Genomic DNA, 17,794 nt, shown 5'->3' on the forward strand with positions numbered 1-17,794 from the left:
AGACCGGGAAAATAAAATATAAATATAATACAGGATATTCAGGCACACTGAAACAGTCCTTCTGTTCGATGCAGTATATTTGTGACGCCATCAGTTTACAGAAAACATAAGTCTTGGCAAAGGTAGTTACAGATCTCATTCGCATGCTAGTGAGAGTATACTGTGGGTGAATGTTACTATTTGTTTTACAGCATGAAATGAACTTGTGTATTTTATAAGTCAAAGGGCCCTGTAGATTCACAAAGTAAGAGGTGCTTACATCATGGCACATTATGTATATGCATTTCTGCTGGGTAGAATGGGTTTCTCATTTGTATATGCAGGGAAATGGGTCTCTGTCTAGGGTGAGGGCACAACTATCCATCTCTGTCTAGAAAGAAGGAGAGGCCTGTCTTTATAGGGAGATGTCTCTGTTTCTGTCTAGGCAGAGCTTCGTCTGGGGAGAGGGAGAAGAGGAGGTACCTCTGTCTAGATTTCATGGCATTCTGCATTGCCTGTATAATTGTCAGATATTTAGGATTTCAGACAGTAATGCCGGACATTAGACATTCATGTTTTATATTGTTAGCAGTGTATAGTTAGGGAGATTCTGTTCTGTTTCCATTTCCCATGTAATATGAGTAATTTTCATGTAATGTCCATGAGCTTTGGCCTTTGTCCACCAATTATTTTGTGATTTTGTCTAGACATGATTAACAAAGGGCCTACCTGAAGTGTATGCTTCCAGTACACAGTTACTGTACGTGAAAGTTTGTAGCGCATGTGACGGACAGATTCATACTTCGTATTGTTAGCAGTTCACTGTTAGAAGTGTATGGATATGCAGACTCTGTGGTTCCAATGTCTTTTTCATAAAATTTGATGTAATGTCTATTTGTTTTGGCCTCTGCCCACTTGTTCTTTTTTTACTTTTTCTAGACGTGATAAGCAAAGGACATGATGGGTTTGATGGTTCAATGAATAAACTAACGAACTTCATGCCTGTGTGGGCCAATTCAAGTTTGCCTAATAGGCATCACTGGAGAGTACAGAATTTTAGAAAACCAGTTGTCTGATGCCTGTTTAAATGCTGATAAATCATTTGCCAATCTTTCATGACTAGGTAATGAATTCCACATCCTTCCTGCCCTAATATGAAAGAAAGATCTCTCTAACTTTGATTTGGAAATATGAATTCTTGTATCTAAATTTTTATTCCCTGTACCAATACCATGATTAATAAAGTCAGTATCTAATATGGCAGCCAATAATTTGTCCTTAAGACATCTATAAATCATAATAATGACACCTGTTAGAAACTGGTAAGCCAAAGAATACAAAGACAAATGTACCAGTCTTCTTTATAGGATAAGTTTTGACAGCATTCTGTTACAGGTAAAGCTTTTTTGAATCTGTTCCAACTTATTCAGCTGCAAAACACTGAATGCACATAAAGGGCCTCCATACTCAGTGATTGGTTTTATACTTGTTAAACAGAACTTTAATAACACCAGACTTTCTCTGCTTGAGAAACATTGAAGGACATTCCTTAAAGACCATAACATTTCCTAATTACGTTTGTCACATTAACTTCAAAGTTAAGATTTTTATCTGTCATGGTACCTAGATTTCTCATTACCCCAGAAAAAACACAAATCTAATTATCCAGGGCGTAAGGGTATTGATTATTATTGTTATTCCCAAAATGTAAAATGGAACATTTACCATTGTTAAATATCATACCTTTGGTTGTTATCCATTCATATAGGTTATCCAAGTAAGATTGCTGCAGATACCAATCACTAGTATTCGTTACTTCCCACCCTGTCTTAATATTGTTGGTGAACTTAACCTTACAGAGTTAGATTTTGGACGTTCTGACATTACTAGATTAAATAAGAGTTGACCCCATGACTGAACCCTGAGGCACTCCCCTGGCCATCAGTCTGTACTTGGAATAAGAATTTTTAATTCTCATTCTCTAGGTTCTGGAGAGGAGTTGTGATATTGTATGAAGAGGGTGTGAGTGGCAAAGAAGTATGTAAGAGTGGTACAGGATATGTACAAGGGTAGTGTGACAGCGGTGAGATCTGCAGTGAGAGTGACAGATGCATTTAAGGTGGAGGTGAGACTACATCAAGGATCAGCTCTGAGCCCTTTCTTATTTGCAGTGGTGATGGACAAGTTGACAGGCGACATCAGACAGGAGTCCCCGTGGACTGTGATGTTTGCAGATGACATTCTGTTATGTAGTGAGAGTAGGGAACAGGAGACCCTTGAGAGGTTGAGATTTGCTCTAGAGAGGAGAGGAATGAAGGTCAGTAGGACTAAGACAGAATATATGTGTGTGAATGAGAGGGAGGATAGAAGAATGGTGAGGATGCAGGGAGTAGAGTTGGCGAAGGTGGATGAGTTTAAATGCTTAGGATCAACAGTTCATAGTAATGGTGAGTGTGGAAGAGAGGTGAAGAAGAGAGTACAGCAGTGGCGGCTGGTGACTTCAGATTAAAGGGGGGCTGCAGGAGATAGCTGAATGGGTGGGGCCAATGAGAAGGGGTGTGGCCAACTAGAAAGAGGTGGAGCTATGCTCAAAACCACAACTGGAACTTTAATTAAATACGCTGCCTTGGGTGCCAAACCATCATTATGAGAGTTCAAGCAAGACAAAATGAAGTGTAGAAGAAAAAAATATTTCAATGCATTGGCTACATGACAATTTACTTAATATCTAGATGGAAACCCAAAGGTTGTGAGGCATGAAAAAATAAATTACTTTTGAAGTACATTACTGGAACGCCAGTCAAAATCAAGTATAAAAAAACAAGCAGCACTCAACTCAAGCTGCTTCTCCTTGCACTGCAGTTCCAATTGTAATTTATATTCAGCTTTATAAAATTACCAAGTAACATGCTGAAAGTAGCAATCTCTGTGATACCCCCACTTGTAAAAAATGTTTCTTATCCAAAAAAGACCTGCTGCCTGGCAACAACTATCTACTTGTTTCACGGAGAAGACATGATCAAAGTAAAAAATGAACAACAAACAAGAAACAAGCTCAAGATAAATTGCTTAAAGTATTACTGCACAAGCTATGGACCACACATGATAGATTGGCATTCTGTTTAGTTTACGGGTAAAGCCTGCAAAAATGACTGCAAGTCTCCAACAAATGTAATCAGCTTCTGAAAATACAGTAATCCTGTCCTTTTATTACAAATACTGCCATGTGCATTTCAGTAGCTAAGGCTTATATGTTTTCTAGTTATGTAAATATTCTCTGCATGGCAACAACGAAAAGGCTTTCAGTGTTGGTAATTCTTTAACAGTATACTTATTAAAGCTTACTTTCATCTTACAATCTCCAACAAGCTTACCTGATGGCCATTAAAGCATTGCTACTTAAACACAGAGCAACAGGGCACTGTGACAACATGCATTTTCTGAATAATAAGAAGCATAAATCAACAGTATAAAAATATGACAGAAAACCAGAACATTTTGCCAAATCAAGGACAGATGAAAAGCCACGGTCGTACTTGTGGTCTACCTTGGATGGGGGAAACTCTGCACGTTTACACTGCATAACTGCTCTTTGCCTTGCTTGGACACATCCAGAGCCACTACAGTGGGGAGTGGGGTGCAACAAGTATGTCACAATTTGAAACATCTCTGGCTGACGGTGATGGCTCTGACACTCATACCTCTCAACCTCAGAGCAAGAAATCTGGACAAAGCCATACATAGAAGTGGGACACATGCCCAAAAATAAAGACAATTTTTAAATATTGCTCTTATAAACTTAGAAAGATAATCAAATAGTAGTAGGTCTTGCATTAGTATGAATTTTCTGAATGGTATGGAATCTGAAACTCAAATGCCTGCCATTATTTTCTAACTTCAATCTTTAATGACCTGTCACTAATTTGCCAGAAAACCACAATTGTATGAAAAACAGACCAAAAATGTGATGCAAAAATATAAAATTGCCACACAATACAGCTGGGAACCTGTCAAAGAAGGAACACTGATTTATTATCTTTTACTGCTAACTTGAGCAGCTGACAAAATAAGAGCATCTAAATGCATTTCTGAAATAAAAGCACACTATAACTCTGATCATTACAGTTATTTATAATTGTAAACCCTCCACCTTTTCTTCCAAAATTGCCATTTTGCGGAGGGATTATTAGGGGGAGAGCAACATTTTGAGCCACAATTGGGGACGGTTGAGAGGTTTGGATATTCCTAATTCTGTAAATCGATTTATTTGCATGTACCTCTTAATGCAGGAAATCTGGACAAGGCCAAATACATTGGGGGAACATACAAACAGTACTAAAAACAGCTCTTGTATAAACTTAAGACAGTTGATAGAATAACAGATCTTGCTTTAGCATGCATTTTTCTGAAGGTTATGATGTCTGAAACTCAATGCCTATCATTATTTAGTGACTTCATTCCTAAACGATTTTCCAGAAAACCACAAATGTTATGAGGAACAAACCAAAAATAAGCAACAATCTATTAATTCTGAAAAAGTCTGGACAGTTGAGAGGTATAGTTCAGCCGGGGCTGTCTGAGTTTGCTGCACTTCACCCCTCACAAACTAATGGTCGAATGGAGCCTCCCCCTGCAGCCATTCCAATGTCCCATTCCTTGGTTATTTCACCTCATTTACCATAAACACTGTAATGTGCATACTGCTTTACTTCTGTGATGGTTTGGATTTCATTTGAAAGTTTTATTTTGCATTTTACAGCACAAGCCATAACAGATATCTGCTAAGCAAAGCAATGCAGTCTCACAATGAAAATAGACTTAGCATTAAAATTTCTCTGCCCTTGAAACAGCATTGAAACCCACATTCAAAGAAAATACATTTTGCCAGTGACAGATAAAGATTAACTTTGGGCTGTTTTCAAATCATAGCCCCCTTGAACACGAAACATACACATGCTCTTTGATACACCTTCTTGATTGTATTAAATTATATTCCTTGTACAATACAGTACAGTTGTTAGAGGGCATTTTAAATTTATTGTTTTGAACATTTTTCCAGTAAACAATGAAACAAAATGCATGCACCAATAATGACAAAACTGCCCAGTTCAGAACATTCCCATCATAAAAGTCTACTCAAACTTCTACAGTCCACCAGTATCAGTAAATATGCACAATCTGTGAAGAAGTAAAAGTCATCTAAATAATTCCACATTAAAGAAATCTGTAACTAATGAAGAGTTGCTGCTAGCAAACAACTTCATAGGTCATTGTTTCATCTACAAATAAAGTGCCTGTTGCCATTGAGGAATAAATTGCCTATGTTACATTAAAAAAATGATAAGCTAGTAATATCGCAGTCGGGAATGGATGGAAAACTAATAGGTTCATAGTTACTAGGTATCTTCGCCAAAAAGGACTGCAGCATCCACCCCCTTTACAAGACAGTACAGTATCAGCAATGCATCTACCTACTGTGGGAGTAGAACTCGCAGCCTTCTGAATCAAAAGCAACTACACTACCTGTTTTATTAACAATGCAAGCACAGTCAGCATAAGCTGCACTAAACCTTTGTTCCCCTGCAGCTCTCAGCTCCTTGTAAAATCTACTCGACACTCAGCTGTATCTCTGAACTTTGCAGCACAAGAAATCTGCAAAAATGTATTGGGGGGGACAAAAGCCCAAAAACCAGGGGCACATTTTAAACATTGCTTATATAATTTTGGAAAGTTGCTAGAATAAAATGCTGTGTTACCACCATACATTTCACTGCCAAGTCTTGAACCTGGGGACCCTATGCAAAACTGTCAGAGCAATATACCACTATGCCAAATCAGCTTGTGAAAGAGAAAAAGACTGAAACTTAAATGGCTACCATTTAGTGAATTCAGTTCTCACCATAGCTGTCAACCTCTTAGCACAAAACACCTGAACAAAGCCAATAATGGGGGAATACAGCCCCCAAACATATTCAGTGAATTCAGTTCTCACCATAGCTCTTAACCTAGCAAAAAACGTGGACAAAGCGAGTAATGGGGGAATACAGCCCCCAAACATATTCAGTGAATTCAGTTCTCGCCATAGTTCTCAACCTTAGCACAAAAAGCCTGGACAAAGCCAATAATGGGGGAATACAGTTCCAAAAATAGGGACAAATTTCAAATATCCATGTTATAAACTTAGAAAATTGCTAGAATAAAAGGTTTTGTGTTACCATGTACTTTTTGAAGAATATGAAGTCTGAAATTCAAATACCTGTTATTTTTATATAACATTTGTTAACCAGGAAAGTCTGACTTGGAACAAAAGCCAATTTTCAGCAGAGCAGGGAGAACACTACAGACATGTCTTTTTAATATGGGAGGACATGCAGACTCCACACAAAAGGCACCCCAGCCAAGAATCAAACTAGAGAACCTGTAGCTGTTAGGCAACAATGCAACCAGAGCACCACTGCACTACTGACTTTACAAGGAAAAACAAACATACAGAAACCACAGATTTTATGAGGAACAGAACAAATATAGGCAAAAATCTGCAAATTTATTTACAAATGGTGGTGGGTAGGGAATTCAGGCCCTTGCCACCTGCATCCAAGGTACACAGGGTTCATGCCTCAGTATTCACCACCATGTGTTGTCTAGCCACCAGTATATAGCAACTGGAGCATTACACACACACACACACACACACACACACACACACACACACACACACACACACACACACACACACACACACACACACACACTGCCTAACACAGCAGTCTTGAGAGAAGGCATCTCCTGCAGCCCAGAAGTCTGTGTGGTGATGAACATAGAGTTCTGTGAGGAACTCACACATGCGTGGAGTTCCGGGACTCGCCAGTTGTTTTTATTTTTTTTTTCTTTCTACAGGTGTGTGTGGGGGGGCTGCAGTCCTGCAGTCTTATAGCACCAGCCGTCCCTGGAGTACAGGCAGGGTGGAGAAGAGTAAAAAAGAAAATAGTCTCTCCACAACGTCAAGCCAAATAAAATTTATTAAAAAACGTTTTTTAATAAATTTTATTTGGCTTGACGGTGTGGAGAGACTGTTTTCTTTTTTGCTGTTGCTTTGGTGTTGCTCTCACCACCTTATTGCTTGTTTCACATTTTTATTGTTTGAGAGTGGAGAAGTGTCAGGAGTGATTTGTGACAGATGAGTACCAGTAAGAGTGAAAGAGAAGGTCTACAAGAGGGTAGTGAGACCAGCTATATTATGTGGGTTGGAGACAGTGACATTGACAAAAAGGCAGGAGTCAGAGCTGGATGTAGCAGAGTTAAAAGATGTTAAGATTTGCACTGGGTGTGATGAGGGTAGACAGGATTAGGAATAAGTATATTAGAGGGTCAGCACAGGTTAGATGGTTTGGAGACAAATCCAGAGAGGCGAGATTGCGTTGGTTTGGACATGTGCTGAGGAGGGATGCTGGGTATATTGTGAAAAGGATGCTAAGGATGAAGCTGCCAGGTAAGAGGAAGACCTAAGATAAGGTTTATGGATGTGGTGAGAGAAGACATGCAGGTGGTTGGTGTGACAGAGCAAGATGCAGAGGACAGGAAGAAATGGAAACAGATGATCCGCTGTGGCAACCCCTAATAGGAACAGCCGAAAGAAAAAGAAGATTTTCTAGGTTCTACCCAGTAGCCATTTAAATACTCATTTAGCTACATAACCAGAGTTATCAGTTCTCATTAAAGTCCTTATAACTGTTTCATGGGGGATGGAGTCAAAAGCCTTAGCCAGATCCAAAAACACATCAGTGACATGACAAGAGACTTATCCAATGAGGTAACAATCTGCTCATAAAAACTTTAGTGACACGTACTCTCCCTCAAGGGAATCCATGTTGATTTATTTCACAGCTAAAGTACAGAACTCACTTACAGGAAAGCTTTGGTGTCCTTTTGAAGTATTTACCCACTATGCAAGTCAAACTAATAGGTTGAGAATTCTCTACCAAATATCCTGGTTTACTTTTCAAAATGGGAACTATTGAAGCTTCCTTCCACATTTAAAGAACAAATGCTTCCTTGAATGATTTTTGGAACAAATATGTTAAACATCCATTAAGACCATTAGGTCTTGCTGCTGAATTTTGATTTATTTTAGGTAAGGCTTGCTTTACCATTATCTCATTTGTATTGGGACAGTTGCCTTTAACTAGTATAGAGAAATATTTTCCCAAGATCCCTTGGGAGTAATTACTAAACAAATCATCTGCAAACAAGCTCACTAATACATTTTAGTCAGTGAGTGTTTGAGAACCATCTTTCAATGCTATAGTGGAAAAATCATCTAGACTGTAATGTCTTACATTTTAAATAAACCTTTGATATTATCCTTCATATTAGCTGCTAGCTATACCTTATAATTATGTTTTACTGTTTTAATCATCATGAGGTGCATTTTTATGAATTTGTTGTAATTGTTCCTATTTGAAGCTGAAGGAGAGTTTTTATATCTTCTCCACAGACTTATCTTTTTCCTTATTAGTTTAGAAAACTTCAGACTCCACCAGGGATGTCCGTCACCCTTACAGGGTGTTTTCACACCACCTGAGACATGATAGTCTATCAAATTATTAACAAAATTGTAAAAAACATTCCAGTATCCCAGTTCTCACTTCTATCTATTTTCAAAACTAGCATACCACTGCGTAGTTTCAGTAGCTTCCTTAACCGACTCAAAGTCCAATTTGATAACATTTTTTCACTGTTGTGTAATGCTTAACCAACTGAGGACATGCGAAAGCAACCTTAAAGCTTACACTTGAGTGGTTGGAGATTCCCAACTCAGAACCTATATTACAACCATCCAGATTTAATCTCTTGGAGATCCAAACAACATCCAATAAGTTTGTTCCTCTAGTTGCTTCATTCACTATTTGAGTGTAACCATTTGTTAAATTTTCAGTTATCAAATAGTTTAATGCCTATGGTGATGTAGCAGGAGCTACTCAGTCTAGATTAGGAACATTTAGGTCCACAGCAATTAAATCGACCTTATCCAGAAAACTCTTTCTAATAAGATGTAAAAGTTGCTCATCCATCTTCATTGACATCAAGGGGACCAGTAAAATATTACTATATCCATTTTTAGTTCCACTGACGTCAGTGCTCACTATGAGAAGTTTGGAGACAATGTCATTATTTTTTAAACAAGAAACATATTTATTGAATTATCATTTATGACATAAATAATTATACATTTAGATAAACAAAAACAAACCATATTGACATATTTTCAGTTGTAAACATTATATAATATAGCAATAACCCACACCTGTGTGTGGGTAATGCTGGATTTACCCACGGTTGGTGTGGTTTGGTCATGAGGGCGAAGCCTGAGTGGCCAAGCAAAGCCAACCATGGGAAAATCCAGCATTACCCACACCCAGAAGTGGGTTATTGCCATTATACAATAACATTATTTAAGAAAAAAATAATAACTTTTCTTAAATAATGGCATTGTATAATGCCTCCTTGCTGCCCTTCCGCAGCTGTCTGGTATTCTGCGGCAGATGTTCATTGTGTTTCACTGTTGCAGTCATTACATTTGGGTTATCCTGCTGGCAGGCTACCCGCAGTCGACCTGAATTCCAAAGTCTAGGTCTGGCGTCAGTTGCTGTTGCCTCCTCCCTGACGTCAGTGCACCAGGGGTATAAAGGATGCAGCCGATGCCATTTTCTTCAGTCTTTCTTGCTGCGCAGTGCCCGAAGCAAAAGCAGTTCGCAAGTGCCGGTTGGCCGACTCCTGAGATTTTAGTGTTCAAATTTCAGATCCGAAGTCTTCATTAAAAGCTAAGTACCTCGTTGGGGAAACTTTTTTCTTGCTCCAGACTGATGCCAGAAAAAGTTTGTAATTGTATTTCTTGTGGGAAGCAAATACCTCATAAGGACTTCCATTCTTACTGTATTCCTTGCCTAGGCCCTGATCACGACGTTGCTAATTGTTGGTTTTGTGCTAGATTTAACCAATGCACTATTAAGTGTTGGTACGATTTTGCATTTCACTATTTTGGCAGAAGATGTAATTACACTATGTTATCGGATAGCCATCCGACTACCGCAATTCAAAAGAAACGCAAAGAAAAAGAAAAGGACAGGCATCCGAGGTCCAAAACTGATGACGAGGCTTATTCTAAGCCAGTCGCCGGTTCTCAGTGAGGTGCTTTCACAGCTACTGACGCCCGCTACTTTAGAGCCGCAGGCCGCTTCTGACTCCCACATGGAGCCGACTAGGCCACTGGAAACTCAAGGTATTGGAACCTCGGAAAATATTCCCTCAGATGGGTCCGGAGCTGCTGAGCAAGCATCAGCTTCTGAGGGTGTTTTCAGGCCTACACAGTTATATGTTAAAACGACTTCTGCTTCAAAGGCAAAGACTGAAGCACCTCTAAAGACAAAGAAAAAAGTACAACAGCCCCATCGACAGGCCTCCATGCCTAAAACAACAGATGTTCAGAGTGGCCGAAGACCTAATTACTTTGATCAGGGGTTCCCATCTCCCTACTGATAAGAGGCCTAGGCAAGAGACAGAATATGCATCTTCAGATCAGGTTTCCATTTCTTCTGATTCCTCTTCTGATCAGTTAATACTCTCTTCCTCCCTATGAGGATTCTGATGCTGAAGAATCTATCCCTTCAGCCTCTCCTCCTGTGAGGATTATTCTTTTGGGGAAATGCTGCATACCATGAGGGAGCATTTCCACTGGGAGAGCCAAGATTATTCAGAATCTAAGAAAAGGCTCAGAGACTTCCTTTAACTACCTCAACACAGGCCCCTTGCTTTTCCACCTGTGTTAGACATTGTAGATGTATTTTCAGAGTCTAGTCTGACTCCTGACTCCTGACTCTTTACCTCCAGCTCCTGTTAAGCCAGACAGATACTACAGGGTTCCTGATTCACATAAATTTCTTTTTAAGAACCCTGCTGTTGACCCAGAAACTATCTCACAGGGTCCCAAAGGGGTCAAGGCTTCCACTGCAAAAAACCCAACCCCCTCTGACAGGGATTCTAGGGCACTGGACAGATGGGGAAAAAAGATTTACACTTCTGCTACCTTGGCTATAAGGGCTTTAAATTGTCAGTTTCATATGCTTAAATATCAGCAATATATTATGTCACTGCTTAAACAGAAAATGTTGATAAATTCTGAATGTGCTGAAAACAAAGAAATGCAGGATTTATTGCATGCAGCTGAACAAGTGGGAAAGCATACTTTGCAATGTGATTTTGATTCTCTGGAGGCCTCCTGCAGGGCTGCTGTTACGGGTTCTATCATTAGGAGGCATGCTTGGTTAAAGGAACAGAATCTGCCTGATCATGTTAAAGCAAAATTATTAGATGCTCCATTACAGCATACCACCTTGTTTGGTGTTAAAGCAGAAGAGGTTTTAACGAAAATGTAGGACAAAGCTAAATCTATGCAGACAGTCAAGGATTTCTTACACGTTCAGTCTCCACGATTTAGCAGGCACTGGCCTACAAAGAATTGGTCCTTTCCAGTGTCAGACAGGCCATAAAGAGGTAGATACAGACAATCTAGAGGCAGATCCCAGCCCCAAGACTCATACAGGTCTAAACAATAGGGTACTTCTACCTCCAAAAGCGGAGAAGACAAATCACAGCCATACAGGAAACAGTCCCAATGACTTTCCCCTACCTGCGCCAAGCACTTCTCTTTTGGCAGCACCTTTAGGGGGAAAACTAGCACTTTTTTTCCTCAAAATTGGCACGTAATAACCCAGGACAAATGGGTCTTGGATATAGTGTCACAAGGCTACAGGTTTCACTTTCACACCCTGCCAAGGGCAAACGGTTTGCCAGACATGCCAAAAAATCAATGGGCAGAGGCACAAAAGCAAGTGTCATCCCTCATGGACATGAGGGCCATTCAGCAAGTACCACAGCAAGAGCAGGGATTTTACTCAAGACTGTTCTTGGTGCCCAGAAAGGAGAACGTCTGGAGACCAATACTGGACCTGTCTATTCTGAACACATTTCTGGATATTCCAAGATTCAAAATGTTGACTCTGCAGCAGCTTCTGTCCATGCTGGGCAAGAAGGCTTGGCTTGTGACTTTAGACCTAAAAGAGGCATACCTGCATGTCCCAATCAGACAATCATGCAGAAGATACCTCAGATTCATAACTGGCTCAATGCAGTACCAATTCTCTGCACTGCCCTTTGGCTTATCTACTGTGCCCAGGGTCTTCACAAAATGCCTGGCTCCAGTAATTGCATTTTGCAGACAAAGAGGAATACAGATATATCCTTATTTGGACGACTGCCTTATTCAAGCAGAGAACAAGGACATTCTACTATAGCATCTGGCGTTTGTAAAAAGATGACTAACATGCCTAGGGTACACAGTAAATGAAAAGAAATCAAAACTAGTACCCTCTCAAGAGATAATATTCCTGGGTGCAAGCTTAAATACAACTGCCCAGATGGCTTATCTCATGCCAGAAAAAACAAAGGCAACTGACTACTTATTTCAAAATGTTGGCAACAAAGACCCAGTTATCTGCAAGAAAAATTCTGCAGGCTTTGGGCTTCATGGCATCCTGCATTCTGCTAATTCCATATGCCAGACTGCATATGAGGAAACTTCAATGGTATCTAAAAAGTGTTTGGACTCAACATTGCCACAGCCTGGAAACAATTATTACCCTCATTCCCTGCCTGCAACAGGAGTTTTGATGGTGGGCAAAGGCCTGTCACCACAACAAGGGGCAGCCATTCGTTTTACCCACAGCCAGGCAGATAGTAACAACAGATGCATCAGATTATGCCTGGGGGCCCACATGGTGGGAAGATGTATTCAGGGCACATGGTCCGCAAGCCAAATGCATCTACATATCAACCAAAAAGAGATGCTAGCTGTTGCCCTGACAGCCTTCAAAGATCTACTTCATCCGGGACAACTACTGATAAAGATGGACAATGCTACAGTCATGTGATACATAAACAAGCAGGGAGGCACTCATTCCCACCCCCTATGCAGACTAGCCATGACTTTGTGGGACACAGCATTGACTTACCAAGTACATCTGCAGGCACAATTCCTGCCAGGAAAGATAAATACTCTGGCAAACGAGCTAAGCAGAAACCTCATGGATCTCCACGAGTGGAAATTGGATCCGCAAGTCTTCAATGTGATAACAAGGAATTGGGGATGCCAGGACATAGATCTGTTTGCCTCCCCTCACAACTGCCAACTACAGAGATTCTGCACAAGGACTTATCACAAGCAAGCATGGAAAATGGATGCTCTATCTTTCAGCTGGAAAAACTTAACAGTATATGCCTTTCCTCTACTGCCTCTCCTCCCCAAGGTACTCCTAAAAGTCAGACAAGAAAAACCAAAAATTATACTGATTGCCCCAGACTGGCCTCGCCAGCACTGGTACCCAATCCTAAAGAACTTGTCTCAATACCCAGCCTGGACATTACCTCAAATTCCTCACTTACTGTCCCAACACAGCAATCAGATCCTGCACAGCCAACTCAAGACCTTAAATCTGGCAGCATGGCGGATAATGTAGTCATTCAAAACACACCTCTCTCTAAAGCGGTGATGGGTGTTATTTTGGAGACCAGGAGGCCTAGTACCATTAAATCTTACGCTGAAAAATGGAAGAGATTCTGTGCTTGGAACCAGGCACAAGGGATTGACACGACTGTACCAAATATTCCTCAGATTTTGCAATATTTAACTGAGATGCTGGACAAAGGTCTATCCTTTTCATCAATTAAGATTCATGCCTCTACCATTTCAGCTCATTACAATACAGAGCCACCTATTTTTTTGTCATCCTTTATTAAGGCAGTACCTCAGAGGAGCCAAAAACTTAAAGCCCCCAAAGAGATCACCAGTACCTGCATGGGACCTCAATTATGTCTTGGAAAAACTCACCCTGCCTCCTTTTGAGGCAGCCGCTACAGCTGATAAAAACATTTTATCATGGAAAACGGCTCTGCTCCTAGCAATAACCTCTGCAAGACGAGTCTCAGAGCTACAGGCACTCATGGCTGTGGAACCTTTTATCATTTTCCATCCAGACAGGGTTTCTCTGAGGACAAACCTGACTTTTATGCCTAAGGTAGTGTCCAGTGTGGCCCTTAACCAAACTATTAATTTGCCTACCTTCTACCAAACCCACAGAATAAGAGTGAGAGACTTCTGCATTCTTTGGACATACACAGACAGCTGTGCTTCTACTTGGACAGAACCAAAGCTTTCATAAAGACTGAGCAATTACTAGTGGCATTTGCTGCAGGATCACAAGGAAAGGCCATCTCAAAACAGACTATTTCCAAGTGGATAGGTCACTGCATTCGTTTCTGCTATTCACAACATGGCAAATCAGTACCTAAGGGCATTAAACCACATTCAACCAGAGCAGCAGCCACTTCAGCAGCCTTCCTCAGAGGAGTACCAACCAAAGACATTTTAGAGGCTGCAACCTGGAGTTTAGTGCACACTTTTTCAAAGCACTATCACTTACCACTGTACTCTAAATCCAGGGCAGGCTTTGCCACTGCAGTTCTGCCGGGCCTCATAGCCGCTCCTAATCCTATTTAGCTCCAGCCTCCCAACCTTAGCTTTGGGATTCAACCCAGTTGTAATGACTGTAACAGTGAAACACGATGAATATAGTACAGTTGTGTACTTACCATAAATGTAGATGTTAGAGTGTATTCACTGTTGCAGTACAGGTTACCCTCCCACCATCCCCCTTATCTTTGCTGGAACCTATCTGTACTTCTCTATCCTATACAACGTATGTGGTGTATTTGCTTGTAGATGAAGGAAAAATTTACCTTGGTGCATGCATGCTTTATTGACATATTTTTAGCCTACCCTTTTGGGGGCACCTGACATAAGAAAAACTGAAGAAAATGGCGTCGGCTGCATCCTTTATACCCCTGGTGCACTGACGTCAGGGAGGAGGCGACAGCAGATGACGCCGGACCTAGACTTTGAAATTCAGGCCGACTGCGGGTAGCCTGCCAGCAGGATAACCCAATTGTAATGACTGCAACAGTGAATACAATTGAACATCTACATTTATGGTAAGTACACAACTGTACTTTCTGATGTACTGCGCATGCGTATGCCTACGCAGTACATCAGAGCTGTGGGCAAAAGCAAAGGAGAAAGCAAGATCTCTGTTGCCTTTTACAAACTGTTTTGCTATGTTAAATGGGTTTAACATAGCAAGATAGCCTTTAAAAAAAGCAACAGAGAATCTCCATTGCTTTTTTAAAGCTGTCTCTCTATGTTAAACCCATTTAACATAGCGAGACAGTTTTGAAAAAAGCAATGGAGAAAGCAAGATCTCCGTTGCTTTTTACAAACTGTCTCGCTATGTTAATTAAAAAAAGCAACGGAGATCTTGCATTCTCCATTGCTGTAAAAAAAGAGTTATAGTAATGGAAAAAGTCCGGACGACCAGACCTTTTTCCATTACTATAACTCTGATTTACAACGTGCACGCTGACCAATCAGCGTGCACGTTTTTGAATATTAATGGGGGGTCGTTGTATAATCTTCTATACAGAACATTACATAGCTCAGTCAATCCCTGCCTTCTCTTTAACCTCATTCCTTTTCCAAAACATTCTGTGTATGTATTGTTCCCACAGTTCCCATTTTTTTCAATGTAATTTGCTCCTACCCTTTTCTAAAGATCCTATGTTCCAGTTCTTTTATTTCTGTTATTATATTCACTACTTCTAGTATGGTTGGTTTAAACTTTGACTTCCATTTTCTAGAATTTCTTTTTTGGCAGCCACCAGAATTAAATTCAGCAAGGCCTGACTATGCCTAGGAAATTCCAATTCTGTACATCAGCTCAAAAAAATCATTTCCTTACTTAGAACAGTTTGCTCATCTAGTATTTCTGAGAGTAGTCTGTAGGGATTTTTTAATATCTGCCATCTCATTACACTCCCAAAAAATATGTTCCCAATTATCTCTTTCTTCCCCATCATACCTCCAACATTTGCATCTACCCGAGAAAAAATTATTTGGAGTGTTCTTGGGGTATAAAATACCTATGCAGACACTTCCAAGCAAAAGCCATGGCATTAAATTTTGTGGCTGATATATACCCCACCTCCTCTCCAATCAGTTCTAAAATTGTGATGACAAGAGAAACTTGGTAGTACTATTGATTTGCAATTGCAACTGAACCATATTTTGGTAATCAATAACATATCAGTCCTACTACCAGCTGTAAAGGTCTCTTAAATCGTCTAATGTGTTGTTTAAACTGCAAGCATTTAACAGAAGTCATTTCAAGCTTACCTTCTTGTTATCACTTGCAATCAATGGCTTGACACTAAAAACGTTTAATTTAGTCACTGAGTGCAAATTATTATATTGCCTAAAATACTTAAGTGCAACTTGTCCCTACTAAAGACCTTAATTGTTTCATCAAACATTTCACAGAGATGGGATTACTTGAACAGAAGTATGTAAATATTTACACTGTATCCAACTTGTGAAATACCTTGCTTGTTGTGTACTTTCATCCTGAAATGTGGAACTGGAAGAATTTCACTGAAAACCAATTTAAATTTAAAATGTTTACTCAAAATCAATAATGTCATTTACAGCTACTTGGACTGCATTTTCATTAGTTCTTCCTACATTCTTACATTCACACACAGCAATGACAAGGTTATATCTGATTTATTTTGTAAATGAGTGTTTAATACTATCTTTTATATTTCAAATATAGCTACTATGTAAAGATGAGACAGTGACCTGTTCTTTGTTTATTCTTGGAATAATGTTTCCTACACTTCTTAATAATGAGTCCCCAATTATTAACACACAGTTGTGGACATTTGTGTTATAATTAGCTATATTACCATTAGACTGATAGAAAACAGAGTAATCGTTTACCTGTAGTGTAGAGTGATTCATGCAACGGCACTTCTTAAGTACAAGAATTATCAGTTGAATGTTCTATCTCATGCCATAAAAGTTTATATACGGTGACAGAACCATTTTTGGTAAATATATCATCCGAATCATGTCTTACTTGATTTATTGTCAAATTAGCCACAGGAAAAGATTTATCTGCTTTGTTAACATCATTCAGTACATTCTTTCCCAATTGAGTATGTCTTTCGTTGTTAAAATGTCAAATTAATTGATAATTTACCAACTCTGCTGTGTTCATGCAAATCCCCTCCTGCTTCATTAACAAACATAACAGATAGAATATTGTCGTCTTTCTGAGTTGACTCGCATGTTTGGGTAAAAGCAGTCTGAACTGTTGAATTAATTAAAGTTTTAATCTTTGGGAAAGAACAAATTTGAATGCCATCTGAAACACCTGCTTTACCATGACATTTAATTTATTATAATACTCAATATTTTCTTTAAAAAAATTTTGTAGCAGTTCCATACATAAAAGAAACTTTGCATTTTTCTAAATATCCCATTGTTAAATCATTTAAAAAAATCATCCATAATTTCCATTACCAAAGAGAGAGATTATCACTTACTAAATAATTTACCCCACTCAACCCCATACAGCTCAACACGTGAAAATGTTTTTGCATCTTTACGTTAACGTGAGACTCGTCAACTCATAGTGCAGACTATGGAAACACACGCTCAAAAGCAAGCGAGCACACTCCCCTGACTTGACTGCAGCTTCAATATTTGCTGCTTACTAAATAGTTGTTTTAGAAACAGTTGAAGCACAGTCCCCAATTATCTCTTGTGTCCTTAAAAGGCCATTCAAGAGAAAAGGTATTAAAACAACAG

At 39.6% G+C, this 17,794-nt stretch overlaps 1 protein-coding gene across 3 annotated transcripts in view; it reads left to right on the plus strand.

Moving 5' to 3' along the window:
* AMN1 (antagonist of mitotic exit network 1 homolog) overlaps nt 1-17,794 on the plus strand; it is a 1,021,978-nt gene that overhangs the window by 770,157 nt on the left and 234,027 nt on the right. The gene's annotated exons all lie outside the window — the stretch shown is intronic.

The sequence above is a fragment of the Protopterus annectens genome, chromosome 11.part0 (genome assembly GCF_019279795.1).
Source record: "Protopterus annectens isolate FY-2018-M chromosome 11.part0, PAN1.0, whole genome shotgun sequence".
NCBI lineage: Eukaryota > Metazoa > Chordata > Ceratodontiformes > Protopteridae > Protopterus > Protopterus annectens.